The 23,310-nt window shown below is 41.4% G+C and overlaps 1 protein-coding gene and 1 long non-coding RNA gene across 6 annotated transcripts in view; one reads left to right on the forward strand and one right to left on the reverse strand.

Moving 5' to 3' along the window:
- Dusp16 (dual specificity phosphatase 16) overlaps positions 1-23,310 on the reverse strand; it is a 91,596-nt gene that overhangs the window by 60,683 nt on the left and 7,603 nt on the right. For 2 of the 4 annotated variants that reach the window (NM_001048054.2, NM_130447.3), the window contains exon 1: positions 16,127-16,478. The exons of 1 other annotated variant lie outside the window; for it this stretch is intronic. The gene's annotated coding sequence lies outside the window, so the exon portion shown is untranslated. Of the gene's footprint in view, positions 1-15,087; positions 15,663-16,126; positions 16,479-23,310 lie in introns of those variants that run through there. One more of the 4 variants, XM_030255591.1, reaches the window with a different exon arrangement.
- The window catches only part of 1700055D16Rik (RIKEN cDNA 1700055D16 gene), a 29,061-nt gene continuing 21,960 nt past the window's right edge, over positions 16,210-23,310 (forward strand). The window contains exon 1 of one of the 2 annotated variants that reach the window (NR_151454.1): positions 16,210-16,346. This is a non-coding gene — a long non-coding RNA (RIKEN cDNA 1700055D16 gene). Of the gene's footprint in view, positions 16,347-19,499; positions 20,562-23,310 lie in introns of those variants that run through there. The other variant, NR_151455.1, reaches the window with a different exon arrangement.

The following is a 23,310-nucleotide window of genomic DNA, read 5'->3' on the forward strand; positions in this document are numbered from 1 at the left end:
GTCTACAAAGTGAGTTCCAGGACAGCCAGGGCTACACAGAGAAACCCTGTCTCGAAAAAGCCAAAAAAAAAAAAAAAAAAAAAAGGTCTAGAACATCACACCTGGCTCACTGTCTTAAATACTGTGAATCTAGATATGAAGGCTAGGCCTCAACCTAAACCTCAAAAGAAACAGATTCTGGAGGCTTCCACAGTTGGATGTGTAGAAAATAACAACATATGGATTACTTTACCACCTAGGGGTTCATGTGGTAAAGTAGAAAGTAACCTGAGCATGTGTGGACACAAACAAGTTTCATCAAGGGTGCCATGGCACCTGTGGCCCTGCGGCTGGATGACCCTCCAACCTCTCGTAAGCCATCGGTTTCAACTGGTCACAACGTGACCCAGAAGGAACATCAAAGACAAATAAATAATATGACAAGCTTTGTATCTCAGCTCAAATACAATCTTAACAATACAATAAAAAAAAACTGAACTACAAGCCATAAAAAATAACCACAAAGTTTAAAAAAAAAGATTATACAGAAAATGTCTATTCAACAATGCAAGTCTGAGATGAGATGTTATTTCTGCCTGCTATCCTTCAGGTTATTCCCTTTCTAAGAGATCATCTGCCACCTTCAGGAAGATGATCCTGCCCTTTATAGTCCAGAGGTGATGTCAGGTTCAGGTATGCCATACACAGCAGATACTGTCCAAGTTTTAATTTCTGACTGAAAAACATCACTGTCAACACTGGCTTATCTTTTATTTTGGGGGGGGGGTGGTTTTCTGAGACAGGGTTTCTCTGTATAGCTCTGGCTGTCCTGGAACTCACTTTGTAGACCAGGCTGGCCTCAAACTCAGAAATCCGCCTGCCTCTGCCTCCCCAGTGCTGGGATTAAAGGCGTGCGCCACCACACCCGGCAGCACTGGCTTATCTTAAAGCTAATAAAAGGCAGTGTGAGAAAAACAGAAGAGATGGTTAACCTCATATAAGTATAAAAAAATTAAGTATAGTTGAAATGACATTTTGAAGAAATATAAAAAACACTTTCCTAGAAAAATTTAAATTTCAAGATGACTTTTCAGGAAAAAATTGGTACAAAATTGGGACATGAACACCCAGAGAGAAATGAAGAAGAAAGTTCCAAATTAAATAAATACATGAACTCAATGAAAGAGCTAAGCAGATTTTCCTGGCTGGAGCACAGACTATACCAATATGTGACAAAGTAAGTTAAAAGGAAGGAGCATCCTGGAAGGCACGTGCCGTCAAACCCACCGTAAGCTGCAGAAAAATGACCTGAAAACATCACTGGATAAATTTCACTTGGTAACTATTTACAATGGACAGATGAGAAAACTGAATCAAGGGACCTCAGATACAGCCCGCGTGTTTTAGATGTGTAAGGATGGCTTAGACGAGAACAGTTACTGAATGGTCTGACATAAAAAGCAAGCATCAGAAGACTGTTGAGGGTGCAAGGCTGGTCAGCGTGCCTGGCCTTAGAACACACCTTCATTAACTTACAGGTTTTCTCACTGACAGTGCTCATGAAAATGGCCATCTGGACTGCACCATTAAAGTATTCTATAATAACATCTGAAAGATCTGGGTACTCTAATCTGTCACCGATTCATATGAGCTAATATAAAATTAAATGAGCATTATATCCAGGTTCAAATTTCTGTTTACAAATAAAGTGAACTGGGCATAATAAAAGGTTAAAATAAGCCAGGTATGGTGATGTTATACACCTATCAATCCCAGCACTCAGAAGACTGATGCACTAGGGTCCGGAATTGAAGGCTGATATCATGATTCTCTTCTGTAAGTTAAATGCACACACACACACTAGAGAGAGAGACAGACAGAGAGACAGAGCATTCTTTGTTTGGTCTTAGCTCATGCCATGCTAAGAATGGTCAAAGGAAGAAAGATGCTGAAACTAAAGTACTGAGCTCTATTTTCTCAATAAACTGTTATTATTTTTCATCATTATCCAAAATCCGTTTTATTGTAGTATCATAGAATTCATTCAGTGGTAAATGGTAGTACAAAAAACGACCTAATTAAAAATTTCATCTCGAAAAACCAAAAAAAAAAAATCAATGTCAATAATGCTATAAGATACAAGATACTCAATATGTGCTATGATTTGAAAATGCAGTCTCCCTTGACCTGCCCCTCAAGACTTGGTCTAAGGCTGATGGATATGGATACAATCAGTGAGAAGTGACTGGACCCCCCCCCCCCGCCATTAGTCAGGTGAAAGCAGGGGAGTCATTAGACGTTCAAGACATCCTTGGCTACATAGTGACTTGGGAGAGGAGACTGATCTAAAGGAGACAACAAAAAATATTTTCCAGCATGGTGGCTCATGCATATATATAATCCAAGCACTCAGATCTCAAAACAGGAGGACAGCCACAAGTTTAGAGCTAGCCTAGTCTATACAGAGACCCTGAAAGATACAATGTGCTCCTGGCCTATTCCTGTCTCTCTGTGGTTTGTGGCGGTCATGAAGCAAGCAACTCTTTCAGCACACCTTTCCAACCATGATGGCAATGGTCAACCAAGGAGCTCTAAAGCAAAGTAAATCCTTCCTTCACATTGTCGCTCTAGCACAGTGTGTATGCCACATAAAGCAAAACAAGAAGACAGGTATCAGGTAGTGCCTCCTTTCCATGTGTAAAGTTAACAGGAAAGGCAGAACAAACACATTAAGTTTTCATAAGGGAAATTTGGTACAAAGCAGATTATAAGGTCATCCACCATGAAACTCTGGCTTAACACTAAACTACCTGAGTTTACCATGTCATCTAATATGTAGTGAGTGGCATAGTTAGAGCCCAAGAATTATATTCACAAAAGCTCTACTGTTTAATCCTTCTGCGCCAACTCTTAATTAGGTTCAGAGAAAACACCATCATTTGCTACCAACACCTGAACATCACATAGCACTGAGTAAAAGAGCAAAGGTGCTTTACATGTGGTACAGTAAGTGTTCAGTCCTCTCTCCTTCCTGAGAACTGCTCATTCTCCTTTAATTCTGAGGTTATTGACTTTAGCTAATCTGTAAAAGCCTAAGAAGAAAAATTTCCTGGGTTAAGAATACAGATGTGTTCATTTATTGATTACTATGTATCCAACTTATACTCTCTCCTTCCATCTAATCACACAAATTACTTGGAAAACTGGTAAAAAAAACAAAAAACAAAAAACTACCTATCTAGTCCTATTTCTGGAGATTAAATCTTGAGTCTAGAATGGAAACTATGCATTTCTATTATTAAAAATGTTATTGGAAGCTGGGTATGGTGGTGCACGCCTTTAATCCCAGCACTCAGGAGGCAGAGGCAGGTGGATTTCTGAGTTTGAAGCCAGCCTGGTCTACACAGTGAGTTTCAGGACAGCCAGGGCTACACAAAGAAACCCTGTCTCAAAAAAAAACAGAGAGTACACATGGAGGGACCCATTGCTCCAGCTGCATATGTAGCATAGGATGGCCTTATTTGACATCAATGGGAGGGGAGCCCCCTGGTCCTGTGGAGGCTCGATGCCCAGTGTAGGGGAATGCTAGGGCCGTGAGGTGGGAGTGGGCGGGTGGGTGGGTGGAGGAGCTCCCTTACAGAAGCAGGGGTAGAGTAGAGGGGACAAGGAGGTTTGTGGAGGGGAAACTGAGAAAGGCGATAATATTTGAAATGTAAATAATATAGCCAATAAAAAATAAATAATTCAACTCAAATTGCAAATTTTTTTTGGTTCTTAAATACCTAAATTAATGGCATACAGCCTAAAGTTTTCCCAGTACTGATAAACTGCAAACAAAATGTACCAGGGAACCAGACATACTTGCCTGAAATTACAGCTACTCAGGATGTTGAGACAGTGAATCCCAAATTTCAAGCCTGCCTGAGCTATATAGCTTATTCAAGGCCAGCCTGGGCAAGTAGTTCAGCCCTATATAACTCAGTAGATCAAAGTTAGCATGGCTTACACAGAGAAACCTTGTCTCCATTGAAAAAGAAGAGGAGAAGGAAGAAGAGAAGGAAGAGGAGGAGATGTGGGGGTGGTAGAACATGGGTGAGATGAGGCCTAGTGGTAGAACACGGAATTACATCGAAAAGTCCTAGAAATAATCCCAACACCAAAAACAAAAAACAAAAACAAAAACAAAAACCCAAGTATTAATAAAATGTATTAAATAAAATGTACTTCTATAAAATTGTTTTTAGTATAAGATTAGAAGTTTGGGGGTCTTATTTTTAAAAACTCTCAAACAGTACAGTGTTTCACAATATACTATCCAAATTCCTTACAGCTTTTGACAAAACTCCACGTGAAGAACCAGGTTCATTCTATGAAAACAAAACAGAAGCTACTATATGGTTCCTGATGTACCAAATGCCCTGCTTCATTGAAGTGCCGTTGTTTAATACAGAAGGCCTTGTTCTTTTAATTTATCCAAGCAAATATGCAGCATGACTGCTAGCACCAAATAACAAATGTCCAACAAAAGGCCAGAGTGGACCAGGTTTCCCACAATGATTCCTAAAATACATCTTATGTTGGACAGGAAGACATTTCCTCAGAATTCTGTACTCAAGTATTTATAGACTATACACACATACCTTTCCTAAAATAAAGAAATGGAAGCCGAGTTATAGCTTAGTTACAGCACTTACATAGCATGCAAAGTCAAAAAAATTAATTTTTAAATGTAATTACTTTTTTATTTTCAATAAAAATTTAGAATGACTATCAAAAGCCAAATCACCTTTAAAGTTAAGAACTATAAACTTCTCTACCATCCTTTGTTGGTGATGCTATCCAGCAATCAAATAACCACACAGTACCATACCCTCTCAAATCCTGTCTACTCTTCTGATGATAAAATGCTTTAAGTGGTCAGAAGAACAAAAGAGAAAAGAATTATCTCAGGGCTGGCAAGATAGCTCAACCTTCTCTGGTAAAGGTGCTTACCACACAAGCCTGAGATAGTCACATACTCTTGAAAGAGTTGTATTAGAAGGAGAAGGTTTCTTAAGTAGATTGACCCACGTTTGACCCCAGAACTCATGTAAAGTTGGAAGGAGAGAACCAAGTCCACAGAGAACCATATACAAGCAATGGCAAACATACACTGACATACACACACACACTGACACTAGCACACATACCAACTCTAACACACACACAATGACTAATATACACATTGACACTAACACACATACTGACTCCAACACACACACTGATGTAACTTTAATTTTTTTCAATGCCTATTTTTAATGATGACTCTTAAAAGCTTTAATCTCCCTGCTAGCCCACCACCCACCAGAGGTAGTAGAAAAGAAAAGATACAGGGGAAGTGGACCTGTTTAGTAATGCAACTCCCTTCTGTTCTGTCTGGAAATCGGCAGTTCAGTTCACAGGAGGAGGCGGTAGCAGCACGAATACACCAGCAGTGCGGTTTGGAAGTGGGGAGGCAAACACAAATCAACAGAGGTTATCACTACCTAGCAGAGACAGTGAGGCCTCAGCCTCCGCACAAATCAGCAGGAGGGACCAGGGTCAACAGGAATGCCAGGAGAAGTTCTCAGCTGGGCCTCTCAGTGAAACCAACAAGCCACAGCCAACTCCATATACAAGCCTAGCTCAGCCTCCTTCACTGGCCATCAGGTCCTATTTATACCCCCTCCAAACATCATGTACCTCAGCATGAGTCTGTCTCAGCTGGCATCACTCTGCCAATCAGCCCAAGTCCGTGGAAGCGGCAAGACACTGCAGCACACCACCAGAGGTTTTTCCGTGCGTTTCTCTCTATGGAGTCCCTATAAAGGCAGCTTAACTACACAGTGTAAGGTGGACCAATACTTGCATGTCATCAGGGAAGAATCCTTCATCACGTGTCCTTTCACATGTGTCCGCTTCAGCTAACCATTCCTTCACATGTTTGCCCCAGCAAAACACCATTCTAACCAACTTTCCAAAGAACCCTTCAGTTTCCACTTCACACTAACTCTAACACACACACATGCACGAATACACACAGACACTAACACACACAGATGCTGACCCAAGCACGTGCATACACACAATAATAAAAATAAAAGTTACCTCAGAGATTATCAAGTGTAATTCTCTTAAAGTTGAGAAAAATCAATGCTCAAGTGCCTCTAAATTAGCCCTACAACTACTTGGAATAGAAGGCTGCATAACCTAATCTACAGTAAAGAAGAATGGATGCAGGGCTTTAGGAGGGATGATAGAGACAATGTCCAGCAGACAGACGGTTGTTTAACCAGTGACCACTGCTCTCCTTTCTTCCTCTCTGCAGCAAACACACAGCTACTCAACAGACCTTCCCTCCCCTCCCAAATGCTAACAGAATCCCAGTTTGAAGCTGAAAAGCTGTATGCCTCAGCCAGGTGGTACATACACACTAAGCCACACCCTTCTATTATTCAACATTCATTGCCAACATCTCTCTGATGAGTGGGGGGCAATCATGTATAATAATCCAAGCAAATGAGACTTGTGAGGAACTCAGACAAAAACTTCTAGGAAGCATTGTTGAGTTTTAGTACGGTTTGGTTTTTGGCTTTGTGAGAAAGGGCCTCAACAGAGCATAGGCTAGCTTAGAACTCACTATATAAACCACACTGTCTTTGAACTTGCCATCCTAACTTCTGCCCACCAAGTGTTAGGACTATAGGCACGTGCCAACCACTAGCCTTAGGAGTCTAATCAGGCAGGTGTAACAGGAAGGACCACTTGCTCTATTTTCTTCCTCCTTCCTGCCTTGAAAAAGGATGTGAGGCTAAACTAAAGCAGCCATTTTGTGACCAGGCAACAAGAAGGGTCAGGATACTAAGGAAGTAGGAAAAGATGACAGAGCCGACGACTGGAGAGAACTAGAAAGCCTGATGACACTGCTAAGCAGCTTAAGTGATGCTGAGAACCTGACTGAACCCTGAGCTGCTTGAGTAAATTATAAATGGCTTACGGTTTAAGGCTCGCTAGTACAGCTGAAGGCATGCTTGAATTATAAATTCCCTGTACGGCATGCTGGGATTTTCTTGCTTAATCTCACTTATATACATACATATTTTCTGCTTATACCACATGCAACTGAAAACACACACAAACATACACGCTCGAGCGGGGGGGGGGGATATACTGCTCCTGTACAGGAGATCAATTTAATTACTTAGCAGTGGTGATAGCTTGACCATATGGCTTTATTAAGTCAATGTTGTCAATGGAAAAAAAAACCTAGGATAAATGATTCTTAGAATCCTGTGTGGCCTTGAGTATTGACTTTGGTCTTTCCTTCTGCCATGTCAAATCCTTTTTAGGAATAGCACCACACAGATAACAAATTGATAAATGTTCTCTATTTGGACTAAATTCCTGTCTTCTTTAGTTTTATTAACTTATCAAAAAAAATAAAGCATTACTCGGGAGGCAGAGGCAGGCGGATTTCTGAGTTCGAGGCCAGCCTGGTCTATAAAGTGAGTTCCAGGACAGCCAGGGCTATACAGAGAAACCCTGTCTCAAAAAATAAATAAATAAATAAAAATAATAAATAAATAAACAAAGCATTAAAATTTCATTCTTGGGTTGGAGAGATGGCTCAGCAGTTAAGAGCACTGACTGCTCTTCTAGAGGTCCTGAGTTCAATTCCCAGCAACCACATGGTGGCTCACAACCATCTGTAATGGGATCTGATACCCTCTTCTGGTGTGTCTGAAGACAGCTACAGTGTACTTACATACAATAATAAATAAATCTTTAAAAGTTTTCATTCTTGAATTTGGATCCCCAAAGTTTGCCTGGTTCCTATTTGCACACACTGATGACTGTAGCCTAATTCTCCAGACCCTTCATACTGTGACACTGGTGATTCCCCCACTGTAACTGAACACAGGGGATAAAACAGAATTTGAGTACTGGTCAGAAAGCAAAAGACTAGTCATTCATTTTAACCTTTAACCTATGCTGATGTTTATCTCTTACTCTTGATACACCCATCCCTGTACTGTGTCCCAATCCAGTATCCAAGCACAACTTGCAGCCTTCCTCTAGCACCTATCCTGCAATCCTGAGATCCATTCTCTGACCACAACCCAGCAGTTCAGACGAATATTAAGATACGGATATCTAATCTTATCTCATAATTTCTTCTTTCTAATGTCTGCTTTCAGTCACCCTTCAGAATTCTCAGGGGAAAAAAAATCAACAGAACAGACAAAGTAACACTAAAGTATGTGACCCTCTCTACCCTCTTGTCATTAAAAAGAAGAAAGATCAGTGGTTTTGAGTATGGATTTTTAAAAATGAGTATAAACATGTGAAGTGAGCACGGTGCACCTAATATTGTGTGCACTGAAATGAGAAGAACACAGAGCACTTTCCCTCACACCTGAGCACAATGCCTGAGTTCAGGGAGAACACTTAGGCAATTGTTTGAGTTATGTGTGGTTCTCAAAGAACTCCATTCTGGTTTTAAAAAATAACTTGCAGATAACGGGAGTTATTCATTTTATCCAAAATGAATGATGTGAAGCCTCTCTCTTCAAAATTGACAATATGGATAGCCAATATTAAAATTCAGAATTTGGGGAAATAAATTAATTACCAAGATCTTGACTCCTTTCAGAGTCTTAAAGACTTTTGGATAAGACTAACAGTCATAATAAGGAGTAGCACTTACTTATTATCAAATATATATCAAATGTATAAACAAATGTGAATTTTGAGTGAAAGGTCAGTAAAACTCAGTAAATCATCATTTTCCAAATGATCGTGCATATTACAAAATTAGACAGGGGTCAAAGAGCCATAAGAATCACAAGATTCATAAGAATCATAAGGTGGATCAATAGATAGTTAATATTATATATAGAAGACAAAAAATCATGTAGTCTCAGATTCAATGCTGCAACTACTCTTTAAGGCTCCAATAGTGCTGAGATTAGGTAAATATCCATATTTATATGAAAAGACCATTACATTAAATAGTCCATCTTTTTCAACTGTGTATTTGAGTGCAGCCTAATTACTTTATATACTTTACCTATAACAGCAGGTCAGATGCTGAATTTAGAAGTTACAGTTATGCAAATGAGCCATCCCATTCTGTCCTGCTACTCAATACGTTAAAAAGAATAGAAAAATGCAAAGTAATGCATTTTTCACTAAATTTGGAAACATTTAGTTTTTCGTATCATTTTAACGTTAACTTTTAATATTAATTAAGTAAATAAATATTTTAAACATTCTAATTTCTGACATGTTAATAATGACACGGTCCCTACCAAGATACTTGGAGTACTATATTTCTAGAAGTATAAAGGCACCTCGAGACTGATACGTCTGAAAACCACTGAGCTGCGTCACTATACTCCCCACCTCAAAAACTAAAGCAACAGATCACTGAGTTGAGCATGGTGACACACATAGGTACACAAGGAACCAGAAACAGGGGTCGCTGCACAAGGCCACCCTGAGCTACACAGCAGAAGCCCTGTCTTTAAAAAGTAGTCTTTGTATTTATACACACATATTAAATATAAATTCGAACATTTTGACTCGTGTTCTAGCAAAACTTACTTTGTGATTCAACTAAATTACTCAGTGTCTGTCTCTGAGGTCTTAGTTATCTCATCTACAAAATAGAACATTCCTAACAAAAAACGCAGAATATGTCAAAACATGCAATAAACTATAAGGTATTACTTACATTAAGAGATCAAAGTTGAGTTTTAAGAACGTCTTACCTTTCCATAAAATTTTCCCTATCTTAAATTTTGTTACTAAAACCTTTACAGAAAGGTACAAAGTAGAAATCTCTCATTAACCAATAGTTCAAATGCCAAAACATCTAATTTTATTATGTTTCTTTCTCCACAGCAATGATTGGTTGCTGTGGAGATATATTATGTATATTTCCATGTACATGCAAATATACAGAAAAGAATAAATCCCAAAATACCCATTACCAAGCTTCAGCAAACTTAAATTGTTTTATTTATCTCATGCTTGTACCTGTGCCTATCCAGAAGTTTTCAAACAAACATCAGACATGCATCATTTCATACTTCTAGATTCACTTTAATAGACCGGAGTTTAATATAACAATGGTCAATTTTCTTGAATGTCTCAAAAAAGTCTTTGCTTTTAGTTGGTTGGTATTATCAATGCACCACTCTTACTTACTAGCTGTTTTTTCAAGTGAATCAACATATTTCACTAAAGCTAAGAAGGAAAGGAAACAATACCATCTCTATGTTTCCTATACCACAGACAACTTGCAAAGTCAAGAACTATGTTCCTGAACGTGCCCCTCCACCAACCAAATCACAAAACCAAGCAACAGAAACCCAAATACACTATAAAATAGGTCATCATGTGACACATGCACTTGAGTATTCTGAGAAGCAACTAGAAAAGGATGCTTTGCTGCTCAGTGAGGGAAAGCACTGTGAACCAACTGTGAGAACAAAGAGGTGACAAGAATCAACCACCTGGCACATGCCTTTAATCCCAGCACTCGAGAGGCAGAGAGGCAGAGGCAGGTGGATTTATGAGTTCGAGGCCAGCCTGGTCTACAAAGTGAGTTCCAGGACAGCCAGGGCTATACAGAGAAACCCTGTCTTGAAAAAACAAAAACAAAAAAACAAAAAAAAAAAAACAAAAAAAGAATCAACCACCTGGGGGTTTGAGGTCAGGTCCACAACAGGGCAAAACCTCAACTGACTGAGCAAATGTTTATCAAAGACTGTAGCGCTAGGTCCTATCCTAGGATATGAGCTATGTATAAAAACCCTAATACACACAAGGCCAAGAAGGTTGCTCAGTTGGCTAAGTGCTTTAACAAGTAGTATGCAAGAGGACCTAAGGGCTCAACATACAGAACTGAAAATACTCACCAAAACGGACACAGAATACAGACAGCAAGTAGCACGTACTGTATGTATCGCCCGTAAATGTGAATGGGTGAATGAACATGTTTAAAATTAATTATCTTTTTTAAAAGATATTTTATTTATTATATGTAAGTACATTGTAGTCGTCTTCAGACACCAGAAGAGGGAATCAGGTCTTGTTACAGATGGTTGTGAGCCACCATGTGGTTGCTGAGATTTGACCTCAGCACCTCAGGAAGAGCAGTCAGTCTTCCAGCCCTAAAAGTAATTATCTTGCTATATCACAACATATATGGTAAACCCTTTCCTATAAACTGTGCCAATCAACTACCACTATTATACAGAGATACTAAATAGATATTTCCAAAGCACACAAATCAGGTTAGTTGTAGAGTGTTTAAGTTACAGTATTGTGACACTATCTTTAAAAAAAAAAAAAAAAAAAGAGTAAAAAAAAGGATGGGGCAACACCTGTAATCCAGTACTTTACAGGCAGCAGGTTCACAAGTTCAAAACCAGCCTCAGCTACATTCTGAGTGTTAGATCACCCTAAGCTAGTTGAGACCCTCTCTCTCTCAAAAAAAAAAAAAACAAAAACATTAGAATATCATAATCAAAATAAGTTATTCAGAATAACTGGGATGGGATGAACATGTACCTCACTTGGTGGATACCTGCCTAACATGTTGAAGCCCTGGGATCACTATGCAGTACCACCCAGAGGGTAGTAGTGCAGGCTCGCAATCCCAGCTCTTAGGTGGGGGGTCAGAAGTTCAATGTCATCATAGCTTGGGATGCATATGACCCTACCTCAGTGAGTTAGAATAATAATAGACGAATAACTGGAACTGAAGTAGCTCTCTATAACTTCCTACATCCTGGTTTTATTCCAGTCATCTGACAGGACTTTTCCACTATTTACTTGTTTGTGGTACTTATTTGGTGTCCTTACTGTGTTGTTGTTCTGTCTTCTCAGACTGTAAATTTAGTTCATGAGGGCAAAAACTTTATTTTCAGTTGACAGCAGTCAGCCATAAATTTGCTGAATGAGCAAAAGGATAAACAGTTACTCTTCAACCGCCCCAGTTTCCCTTTATCAATGCACAGTATGCATAGCCTCCCTATTCCAATTTCTTTTTTCCTTACACAGTGACTCTGGTCCTTACTACTGTCTAAGAACTGTTTATCTTTGCATGCACCAACACATACACACACACCTTAAAATTCTTAACAACCTTTCACCCTTACGAGTATAGACCTGGGTCCAAAACTTAGTATCCATGTAAATACCACACCTTATCTTGGGGCATGGTGGTGTGCACTCCTTTAAAGCCAGCACTCTGGAGACAGAGGCAGACAGATCTCTGTGTGTCTGACGCCAGCCAGAACTAATAGTGAGTTCCAGGCTAGCCACAGATACAGTGAGGTTCTGTTTCAAAAACAAATGAATAAGACTAGCAGTGGTGGCGCACGCCTTTAATCCTAGCACTTGGAGGGCAGAGGCAGGTAGATTTCTGAGTTGGAGGACAGCCTGGTCTACAGAGTGAGTTCCAGGACAGCCAGGGCTACACAGAAAAACCCTGTCTCGAAAAACCAAAAAAATAAAAATACAATAAATGAATAAATAAAACAAAAGAAATAGTGTGTCTTTAATTAATGTTTTTCTTGATTTCCATGTGAGTCAATTTGGAAATTTAGTTAATAACTTGAACATCTTATGAGTTATCCCCACCCCCCACCCCCAATCAAATGGGCCATGAAACTGTAACATGAGTCCTTCTACTTTAAACTTAGCTCTGGGAATTAAGTTTTATGCTTACATATAGTTATATAATCACAAAAATCCATCTCCTCACCGCTAGATTGTGTTTTTTAATACAAAGAAACAGAAAACAGAGATCTGACTTTCTGATGACAAGAGACCTACATCATTAACCAATATCAATCAGGAAGACGATGACAATTAATTATTCTCTTCTTGTTGAAGTATCAAGGGGTATTTTTCCACTTATACCTCTTTCCTTTTATCCCAAGGTGTATCCTATTTCCTCCTATACTGGTCATACCCCTGGCATACACATACTGGCATGTGTACACACACACACACACACACACACACACACACACACACGCGCGTCATCTTGCCGTAGATTCTTCTTTTGAAGCACTCTTGTTTTTCTCCGGTCATGTATCTGATTAAATTCCTCGCCTCCTAGCTTAGTCAGTGTAAAAGAGTGGCCTCTTCTTAAAGCTTAACCCTGATTCTTTACCTCCAGCCAGCCTTCAGGACCCTTCCCTCACAAAGCCAACCCTTTATCTATCTAAATAAAAGAAGTGTATGAAAATGAGAGATTATCCACAATACAAGTAAATTGGGAAAATGACATCTGGCTTTGAAATATATGTAGCTTTAGGTAAGATTCATTTTATGATTTTGCTTAAACCAACATTAGTAAGATTGTTTTTTCTTTATGATGGTGAACATCAGTCTCAATTTTAAAATCTGATAATTACTACTTTAAAGATAATCAAGCATCAAGTATATTTTGTTTCCTATCAAGTCTTTTTAACATGTATAATCTGTTGAAATATGTTGAAAAACTTGTTTTCTGTTATGCCTGGTTATCTTCTTGGGGAGTTTTAAGCCATGAGATTTCCCTATATTAATCTACTTCTTCAAGTTATTGTATCTTCTGTTTGAGAACTCAATGCACTTAAAAAACATTAGTGCCCAATGAAGTTATTAGTCCAATAAGATACAACAGAAAAATGTCTTTGTTAGAAATACCAGGAACACATAAGACTCTAGGATAAATTACACTGGTAAATGATATCAAGTTATATTTTACAGGACTTTATGGTTGGGTGAAAATAGAAAAGGCTTAACAATGAACATGTATATAAACTTGTTTGTTTAATATATTAAGTCCAGATAATGAAAATTCTATGAAATTCAATTTCCTAATTCAGGCAGTTAGAGAAGAAAAAAAAAAAAGCTATTTTAACACTCCAACATTGTTCCTGTTCTTCTCTAACTCGAGCCAAGCTTCCTTCAAACTTCTCAGACCTACTCTTTCTCTATGTGGGAGGGAACATAGTTTACACCTAGGTCCTCACCTAACCCCAGCCAGACTCTTAAACCAGCTGACCTCTGCCTCCTCTTTTCCACTCTACAAATAAATCTTCAATGTGTAAGAAAGCAGGAGAGAGGGGAACTGAGTTACCAGGATCTTCCTCTTTGACCCCTTTCTCAATTCCTATAATTAAACCTCTGTTCAAATAGACCAGGAACCCCCAATTTCGTATTAACATTTTAAATTTATAGGTACTCAACTACATTCACCAAGCTGAACTATGAGACAAGAACTTCCAAACTGAACAGAGTGAGGGGTGGGGAGGGAGTGGTAACTGTGTACTTCTGTTCCTGGCCCTGTCTACTGAAACTCACCATCTGAAACACTGAAGGAAAATCAGCACAATTCTAGGATAAGTATTTCACTTGAGTTGCTAAGATACCAGAGAGTAAAATAAAACAAAAAATTGTAACTATCATTATCAACAGTTTATACTTTCTAAACATCAGCTTATTCACCACTTACTAAAATGCAAAATAAACTTACTTCGAATTTTCTCCCCATTTGGAACTCTGATAAACACAAAATCTTACACCTTAAAACTAATAATTCAAGCTGAAGTTCTGAATTTGTCCATAAGATGGTAAATGTTATGAAAATATCAACATTCCACAATGTCTTTAAACACAATAAGTTCCACAGTTTTATTTTTTACATAAAGACAAAACCCTTTTGCAGTGCCTGGTCACATTTTGACTAGAATACACAAAGCCACAGACACTTCAGTTTTCAATTTACTTCTCCAAGCGACTGGTCTTCACCCAATAGAGAATTCTATAAATCTGAATTACAGCCTCCCACAGTGTGCTCGCTAATATTTGAATTGTCTCAATTGTTAAGCTTTTTTCCCCTTCTTCTGAAATTTACCTTTAAAGGTCTTTTCTTTAAGGGAGATGAAAAAGTGTAGGCTTTTTGAGGAAGTAGTTGTTAACTGTATGTACTATCAAGCTCCACAGAGTGGCCAAAGAGGCTTATTCCCCCTGAGAATCTATTTCAGAGAGAGAGAGATAACGTGAGCAGGAGAGAACACATACCTGGTCATTTTCCCAGCAGGTTCGATAGGTTTGATTCGCTTGTAAGAGCAGAGTATTTACTTACAATCTTTAAAAGCAAAGTGGCACCCAGCGCACTGTGTAAATAAAAACCTCAGAGGTTTAAAAACCCTCATCCTAACTCACTTCCCCTTGGTTCAGGGGACGGCACAGCCAACCCCACAGCAAATGAGATTATGCAACAGGTTTTTCCTCTCTAATCATGGGCTGATTAGAGGTGTGCGTTCTCCAAACAATCTGAGACACACAGGACTTCAAAACACCAAGGATCTTTGCAACAGGCGTTTAAGAAAAGTTCTTTCCAATTTTGCACAAGCCATTCATTTTAAGATCTCCTTGTACTTTCCCCAAGTGTATTATCAGCTTTCTGTAGGAAACAACCCGTCGCTCTTAAAGAGTTTGCATGTATGTCCTCCTTAGGGTTTTTTTTTTTCCACGTGAAACTACACCGTACACACACACACACACACACACACACCGTCCGTTGTTTCCCCGTTTTCATGTCTCACATTTTACAGCTACTGTAAATAAAGGAGTCACCGGCGGACCGTTTTCCTCCAACACCGTGACGGGAGCCCCGGAATGAAAGTTGAGTTTTGGGGGTGGGTTTTTTTTTTTTTTTCCTTGTTTAAGGAAGCGACACGGTCGCTCCCCAGGTGGCCTCGCTGGCTGCCTGCACACACACAAGGTGAATTTGGGATTATGGAAACAGTCAGGGCCCCACTTGGCAGGCGTGTTGTGTAACAGTCTGGAAGTGAGCAGCTTCGCCCGCCCAGGTGCCGGCGACCCGCGGCCCGGGGCTCGTTCGCCCGCTCGCCCGCTCGCCCGCTCGGCGCGGCGAGGCCGGGGCGCCCCCGCGGCTCGGGCCGACCCCCAGCGCGGCCTACACACCCCCCGCCGCCGCCGTCGCCGCTCCGGGCCGCCGTGGCCCGCCGGCCCCCGGCCGGGGAGAGCGCGCGGCGGCCGGCACGAGGAGCGGACGCGCCTCCCAGCCGGCCCGCGGCCCGCCGCGAACACTTACTTGAGGGGCCGCCGGCTCCAGGCTCGCGGAGGGGAGCGAGCGTTGTCACCGCGTCGCCCAGCCGTCGCTCGCGCGTCCTCCTCGCCGCCGGGGCTTCTCCTCTGAAGGGTGGGCGGAGAGCTTAGCGAGAGCCCGGGCGTTTGCAACTTTTCTTCACTTTCTCTTCCACCGCCCCCCGAAAGAGGGAAAAAAAAATGTCGACAGGGATGAAGAAGTTGAGGTAAAGTTGGGGGTCCGCGCGGGAAAAGCGAGAGGGGGAGGGTAAATGGTTGGAAACGGGATGAGAGCCCCCCCAAACGGTGATGCCCGCAGGAGGGGACCAGGGGGGGTAGTGTGGGGGTTGGGGAGAGAGAAAGAGTCGCTGGTCAGGAAACTTCAAGCGCGGATGAGGTCATCGGTTTAAAAATAAAGAGATGGCGTCACTTGAAACCAATCCCAGTGAATGAACTCAGCGGAGCCCGGGGGGGAAAGGAGGAGACGGGCGAGGGCGGGGCGGGGGGCGGGGTGGGGGGGCGGGGTCTCCGGCCCAGGCCGCGCATCGCCCGCCCCTCGGCGCTCGTCCCCGCGAGCCGGAGCCTCCGGAGCCTCCGGGAGGCGGGCTCGGGTCGCGTACCGGGCCGACCGAGCGGCGCCTCGGCGCTCCGGGTTCGCGGCCCGGGAGCCTGGGTCTGTGGCCCGCCCGCCTCCTGCCCGCGCTGGGGTCTCTCCTCCGACGGAGGCGGCTGCTCCAATGCCCCCACTCTAGGGGAAGGAAAGCAAGGCGATCTGAGAGTGCTGCAGTCAATCATTTTGTAAGAAGGTCCCGGAATCCCAAATCCGGGGCTTTTCTCTTGAGAGGGAAGTTACAGGTACTTGAAGGAAAACTGCACCGGTGATATCAAACATATCTTCACCTATGTCTTCGTCCTTGAAAGACCCTACTACACGAGTGCGGGCAAACGCAGCCAAGAATTATTTTTTCTAAAAGAATCTTTTCTGCGTGCCCTCGAGATGGCTCAACAAGTAAAGGGTCCATGCGGTGGAGAGAACCGCCTTTGAAAGTTGTCCTCAGTCCACATGCTGTTCCCCACCCCGCTACACACACACACACACACAAATAAATAAATAAAATGTAATACACACACACAAATAAAATGTAATAAGACGTTAAAGGTATTTTAGGGTTGTTAGGAGCACTGACGGCTCGATTCCCAGCACCCACATGGCAGCCCAGAACCATCTGTAACTCCAGTTCCAGGGGATCTGATGCCCTCCGCTGACCTCCATGGGCACCGAGCACACATGGGGCGCACACACAAACATGAAATCAAAACGCCCTTACACATTAAGTAAGTATTCTCGACATCGGTAGTACAGCATCATCTTTAAGTCAAACCAGAGTTCACTTGCTTTCAAGAGATGCAAGACCTACTTGAGCCTACTTTAACTCCAAGTCTTTCATGGGTTTGGGTTTTTTGTTTGTTTTGGTTTGCTTTTGCTTTTGCTTTTTTCTCCCTTCTTTTCAAAGTAGCTTTGTTTTGAGACACTACCTACTTAGGAAAATGAGAGACCTGAGGTGGCGACAACCACTCTCAGCAACTGAATAGGACAATCGAAGCTTTATTCCAGTGTTCTTTGAGCATCTGAGCTTGAAGCTTCTACTAAAAAGGACTCACGTGGATATCACATAACAAAGATGAGATCAATGACAGAAAAGCACACTTCGAGTGGACTGGCCCAAGAACCAGATTCCTGTACCCCTCAACACACGCCATCTGCAGGGTACTGAAGTAAGGATTCCGGCCTTCAAGCAGTATGTTGAGGTGAATCGATGTGGGCACCGCCTAGGTGGCTTGGCGTGCTTTCCGAGTGGGTTAGAAAGGTAACGTTTCTGTTAGTCCTCTCCCACCTTTAAACCCTGCAACAAAGGTGCACCCGTTAAGGCTGGCAATCATTAATCATTTAAGGTAACCATTATGGAATATGCCTCCGGGGACTTGCAGGTCATCTTTCAGAGTGAAAAAGGGAGCCCTTTTGGAGGTGAGAACCGCAGAAGCTGCAAGCTGAGCTTGCCGATGCCGACCCAGCTTAGAGGAGAGGTGCCTTTGACCTTCTGCGGATTTGAGTGGAGGCGGCTCCCTGTCCTCTCGTGGCAGGACGCGGTACTGCAGCGTCACCAGCTGACAACCACCAAGACGCCTGCTTTTGGAAGTTGGGAGAGGAGTAGGTGAAAAAGAGCTATATAAGGAGTCCCCTAGCTCAGGAAAAAAAAAAAAAGTTTGTTTGTTTGTTTGTTTTTTTAAATGTTCTGGTCTAGCCAGGTGTGATGGTACACAGGTAGCAAGACAATTCTGGCACTCGGGACACTGGCTGGACCAGCGTGGTGGCTCTCTGGGTAAAAGGCCTGAGGACCTAAGTTCCATCCTGGGATACACAAGGAAAGGAAGTACTCCTGGTCTCCACAGCCAACACGAGGCATGTCTGTGCATACACTCATCGCATACACATATACACTTTAAAAGAGACTGTGGCAAGAGGATTGAAAGCTAGAGGCTAACTTATGCTACAGAGGTTGACTGTCACAAGCAACAAAGCCAAGTGCAACTGTCCCCTTCATGAAGATGGCTGTCTTTGGTTTATCAAGGAACCGGCAGCCGGTGTTTCACAGAAAACGGTCTTACTGGGTCAGGATTTCAATGCGCTAGAAACAGAAAGAGTGGAAAGGATGAGATGCCGTCCTTTCAAAAGGCTTGAGAAAAAGAGGATAAATTCCAGTAAAGCATAAGTGTAGAACATTTAAACCCTCCAAGGTCATAGTGGTCTGGCAGCCTATCTCAGGTTCAGCTTGCTCCTGATAGTATCCTGTGGGTGTTTTGTGTGCTTGTTTGTTTTCACATTTGTTTATTTATTTATTTATTTATTCATTTATTTATTTACATACTAGGGGTGGACCATGGTACACTTGTAAAGGTCAGAGAACAACTTGCCAAACAACTTAGTGTCCACATGTGGGGCCTATTGGTCAAACTCAGGTCGTCACACTTAGCAGCTCACACCTTTACCTGCCTCAAACCTAACCAGACATGCTCCGTGTTTGTTTGTTTCGTGTTTCGTGTTTTGTGCAGAATCCTACTCTGTAGCCCAGGCTGGCCTGGAATTTCATTAATTCTGCTATCTTAGTTTCATTAATTCTGCTATCTTAGTCTCCAGATTGCTGGAATTATAGGCATGACAACCATGACTGGCCTCTAAAGCTCTTTTTTTTTTTTTTTTTTTTTTTTTTTTTTTTTTTTGGTTTTTCGAGACAGGGTTTCTCTGTATAGCCCTGGCTGTCCTGGAACTCACTTTGTAGACCAGGCTGGCCTCAAACTCAGAAATCCGCCTGCCTCTGCCTCCCGAGTGCTGGGATTAAAGGCGTGCACCACCACGCCCGGCTTAGCATATTTTTAATATTATGTAGAATCCAAGTTTGAAGTTCTGGCCAAGGGCATTTCTGGCAAGTAAAATAATATATGTACATATATATAAATTACATATGTATATGCATATATTATACACACACATACATACATACATACATACATACACACATACATGGTGAAGTGCTGAAAATACCTTTTCCTGTTTTGATGTTCTCACTTCCCAACTACTGGAATGTGTGTAATACTACATCTGGCTTATACTGGATTTTTAATCCTCATAACAACCTTTATAAAAGGGATTCTGGCTTTGTAGCCCAGGTTATTCTCAGACTCATGTACCCTAGGCTGGCCTCAAACTTGTAGTTACCCTACCTCAGCTTCCCCCAAATGCTGGCGTTAGAGATATGTGTCCCCATACACAGCTTATGTTTATGATTTTTTTTACATTGAACAAAACAGAGACTGGGAAAAAAATCAAGGAGCTTTGCAAGGACACATAAGTGGTAATAAGAAGTTGAAACTAAATTCAAGTGTCCCCATGAGACCAATTTGTTTAGAAAATACAGAATATGAGTTCCAAATAACACTAAAGCAATATCGCTTCTCTTAGCATACACTTCTGTGGAGCTTGTGACTCAAATATAAGCTGCAGAGGGGCTGGAACTCGCCAGCTACAGAGTCCAGGGGCACATGGTGGACATGTACAAGGTATTGACACCAAGTCCTCTGAGTCACTGTGAGGTTTAAATCCTGTGCCAAGTAAAGCGCCGAGTACCTGTACGGTGACATGGTAACCACCTCACGCCACTCCTTCCGCCTTAGGAAACCCTCATATGGAACCGACCTAGATGACGACCCACAGACTGAACTGGGGTACAGAGAATGAGGAAGCTCATTCCAGGAAGAAGAAACAAGTACAACAGGAGAAACAGAAGTAATGTGTGTCGAAACAGCATTTGACTGCAATAGTATAAAGTCTGGGAAACAATTTAGAGCTAGATTACGTTAGGACCCAGCCAAAGAATTTACATGCTGTAAGTAACGGGAAATAGTAGGAATTATATTTTTTTTTCCATTTTTTATTAGGTATTTAACTCATTTACATTTCCAATGCTATACCAAAAGTCCCCCATATCCACCCACCCCCACTCCCCTGCCCACCCACTCCCCCTTTTTGGCCCTGGTGTTCCCCTGTACTGGGGCATATAAAGTTTGCAAGTCCAATGGGCCTCTCTTTCCAGTGATGGCCGACTAGGCCATCTTTTGATATATATGCAGCTAGAGTCAAGAGCTCCGGGGTACTGGTTAGTTCATAATGTTGTTCCACCTATAGGGTTGCAGATCCCTTTAGCTCCTTGGCTACTTTCTCTAGCTCCTCCATTGGGAGCCCTATGATCCATCCATTAGCTGACTGTGAGCATCCACTTCTGTGTTTGCTGGGCCCCAGCATAGTCTCACAAGAGACAGCTACATCTGCGTCCTTTCAATAAAATCTTGCTAGTGTATGCAATGGTGTCAGCGTTTGGATGCTGATTATGGGGTGGATCCCTGGATATGGCAGTCTCTACATGGTCCATCCTTTCATCTCAGCTCCAAACTCCGTCTCTGTAACTCCTTCCATGGGTGTTTTGTTCCCAAATCTAAGGAGGGGCATAGTGTCCACACTTCAGTCTTCAGGAATTATATTTTTATCATAAAATTATATATAATTTTTAATTATAAAACTATACATATGTAGTACAGAAAGTTAAGTTGTACGCATTGTAAAGAAGAAAGTAAGCCGGGCGTGGTGGAGCACGCCTTTAATCCCAGCACTTGGGAGGCAGAGGCAGACGGATTTCTGAGTTCGAGGCCAGCCTGGTCTACAGAGTGAGTTCCAGGACAGCCAGGGCTATACAGAGAAACCCTATCTCAGAAAACCAAAAAAAAAAAAAAAGAAGAAGAAGAAAATAAGACTCTTTTTTACCTGGTCTGGTGGACTTTACCCATACACTCAGCCCTTAGTAGGCTGAGGCAAGTGGCTTGAAATGAGGCTGAGGCCAGCCTGAGTACATATCAGGACTCTGTCTCAAAGACATGGGAAAGGGCCACGTCATTCAGTGGTCACAGCTTTCCTGGTGTGCTGTCTACCCCATCTCCAACTTCACTGAGGCATAAGTGACAAATAGAATGATGAACAGTCAAGATTCCCAGTGTCAGGAGTTGGTAAGTGTAGGCACTAAAGATGACCACTGCAGCCATCTGACACCACAGATTATTAGCACTTCCTCTCATGGAATTCATCTTTTCTTCTTAAAATTATCATAGTATAGTCATTTACTACAATAGTCACAATAAAGTTTATAAATAAGTGGAAAATACTACGTAATGTTTTTATGAGTGTTTGCCTCATGTACATATGTGTACCACATGCAAGACTGGTGCGAGCAAAGGTCAGGAAAGGCATTGGGTCCTCTGGAACTGGAGTTACAGATGTCTGTGAGCGTTCTTGTGGTTGCTGGGGATTGAACCCACGACCTCTGCAAGAGCAGCAGTGCTCTCAACAGCTAAGCCATCTCTTCAACCCCAAGTAACATATCTTTCTACAAAACTTTGTCTCCAAAAATGGAATTGCTCGTCTGAGATGACCTTATTCCTAAGATTAGCTTCCCAAGTCTGAAACAAAGCGAATTTGAGCTACACACTTATAGACTACAGTAGTTGCCTATCCGTATTATACGCCTTGTCCTGTGATTTCAATCGTATTTTAACATTTTTCTCCTTTTCCTTTTAATATGTTGTTTAATTTCTATAGAAAATAGTGCCATTTCCACACTATGCAAAGATGATTTCAGGGACATTTGAGTATCTTTTCTCCATCTTAAAAGCGTGAATGGACATTCAAGTACAGCCTTATTACAACGAACTTCAATGTCCAAAAATTGTTCTTATTTTGGGCTTGTATCACAGTAAGAGCCAAGATTTTGTTTTGTTTTGGTTTTTGTTTTTTTCAAGACAGGGTTTCTCTGTGTAGCCCTGGCTGTCCTGGAACTCACTTTGTAGACCAGACTGGCCTCGAACTCAGAAAAGCGCCTGCCTCTGCCTCCCGAGTGCTGGGATTAAAGGCATGTGCCACCACGCCCAGCAAGAGCCAAGATTTTAAGCTCTACTAAAAACAAAACAAACAAACAAACAAAAAGACTTTATCTATTTATGTTCATTAAAAAAACTAATAGTGATATATTATTTTAAAATATCATACCGATAATATATTTGGAGTTACTTAAAATTTATATTGAGAAAAATGTATGTATTTTCAGTATTGCTGTAGACAAGCATCTACATAAAGTTGTTCAATTGATTGTTTTATATCAAACAACTTTTATAATACTCATTTTTATTGTTATAATATTTTATAAATTTTAAAGAATATGATAAAAATGAAAGGAATTTGAAGGGGGTTTCTGGGAGAAGTTGGGGTACAAAAGGGAAAGAAGAATATGATGTAAGTCTATTTACTCAAAATATGTTTTTAAATGTTAACAAATGCAGATAAATTGAAATTATGTCCCTTTCTTATCATAATGCAATAAAACTTAAATAATTTTTTAAAAAAAGTATGAATGTCAAGACTCTTGGGATAAAAGTAGAAATTGGGCTGCCTCAGTCTGACTAGAGCATATTAGAGAAGCTAAGGAAGGGAATTATGAAGCAAGGGACACCATGTTGGACCATGGCAACAACTCAGGCATAAATCAAAAAGAAATAAGACTGACACAGTGGCAGTGACCATGAAAGAAAGGG

Source organism: Mus musculus, chromosome 6, assembly GCF_000001635.26.
Source record: "Mus musculus strain C57BL/6J chromosome 6, GRCm38.p6 C57BL/6J".
NCBI classification, from domain to species: Eukaryota; Metazoa; Chordata; class Mammalia; order Rodentia; family Muridae; genus Mus; species Mus musculus.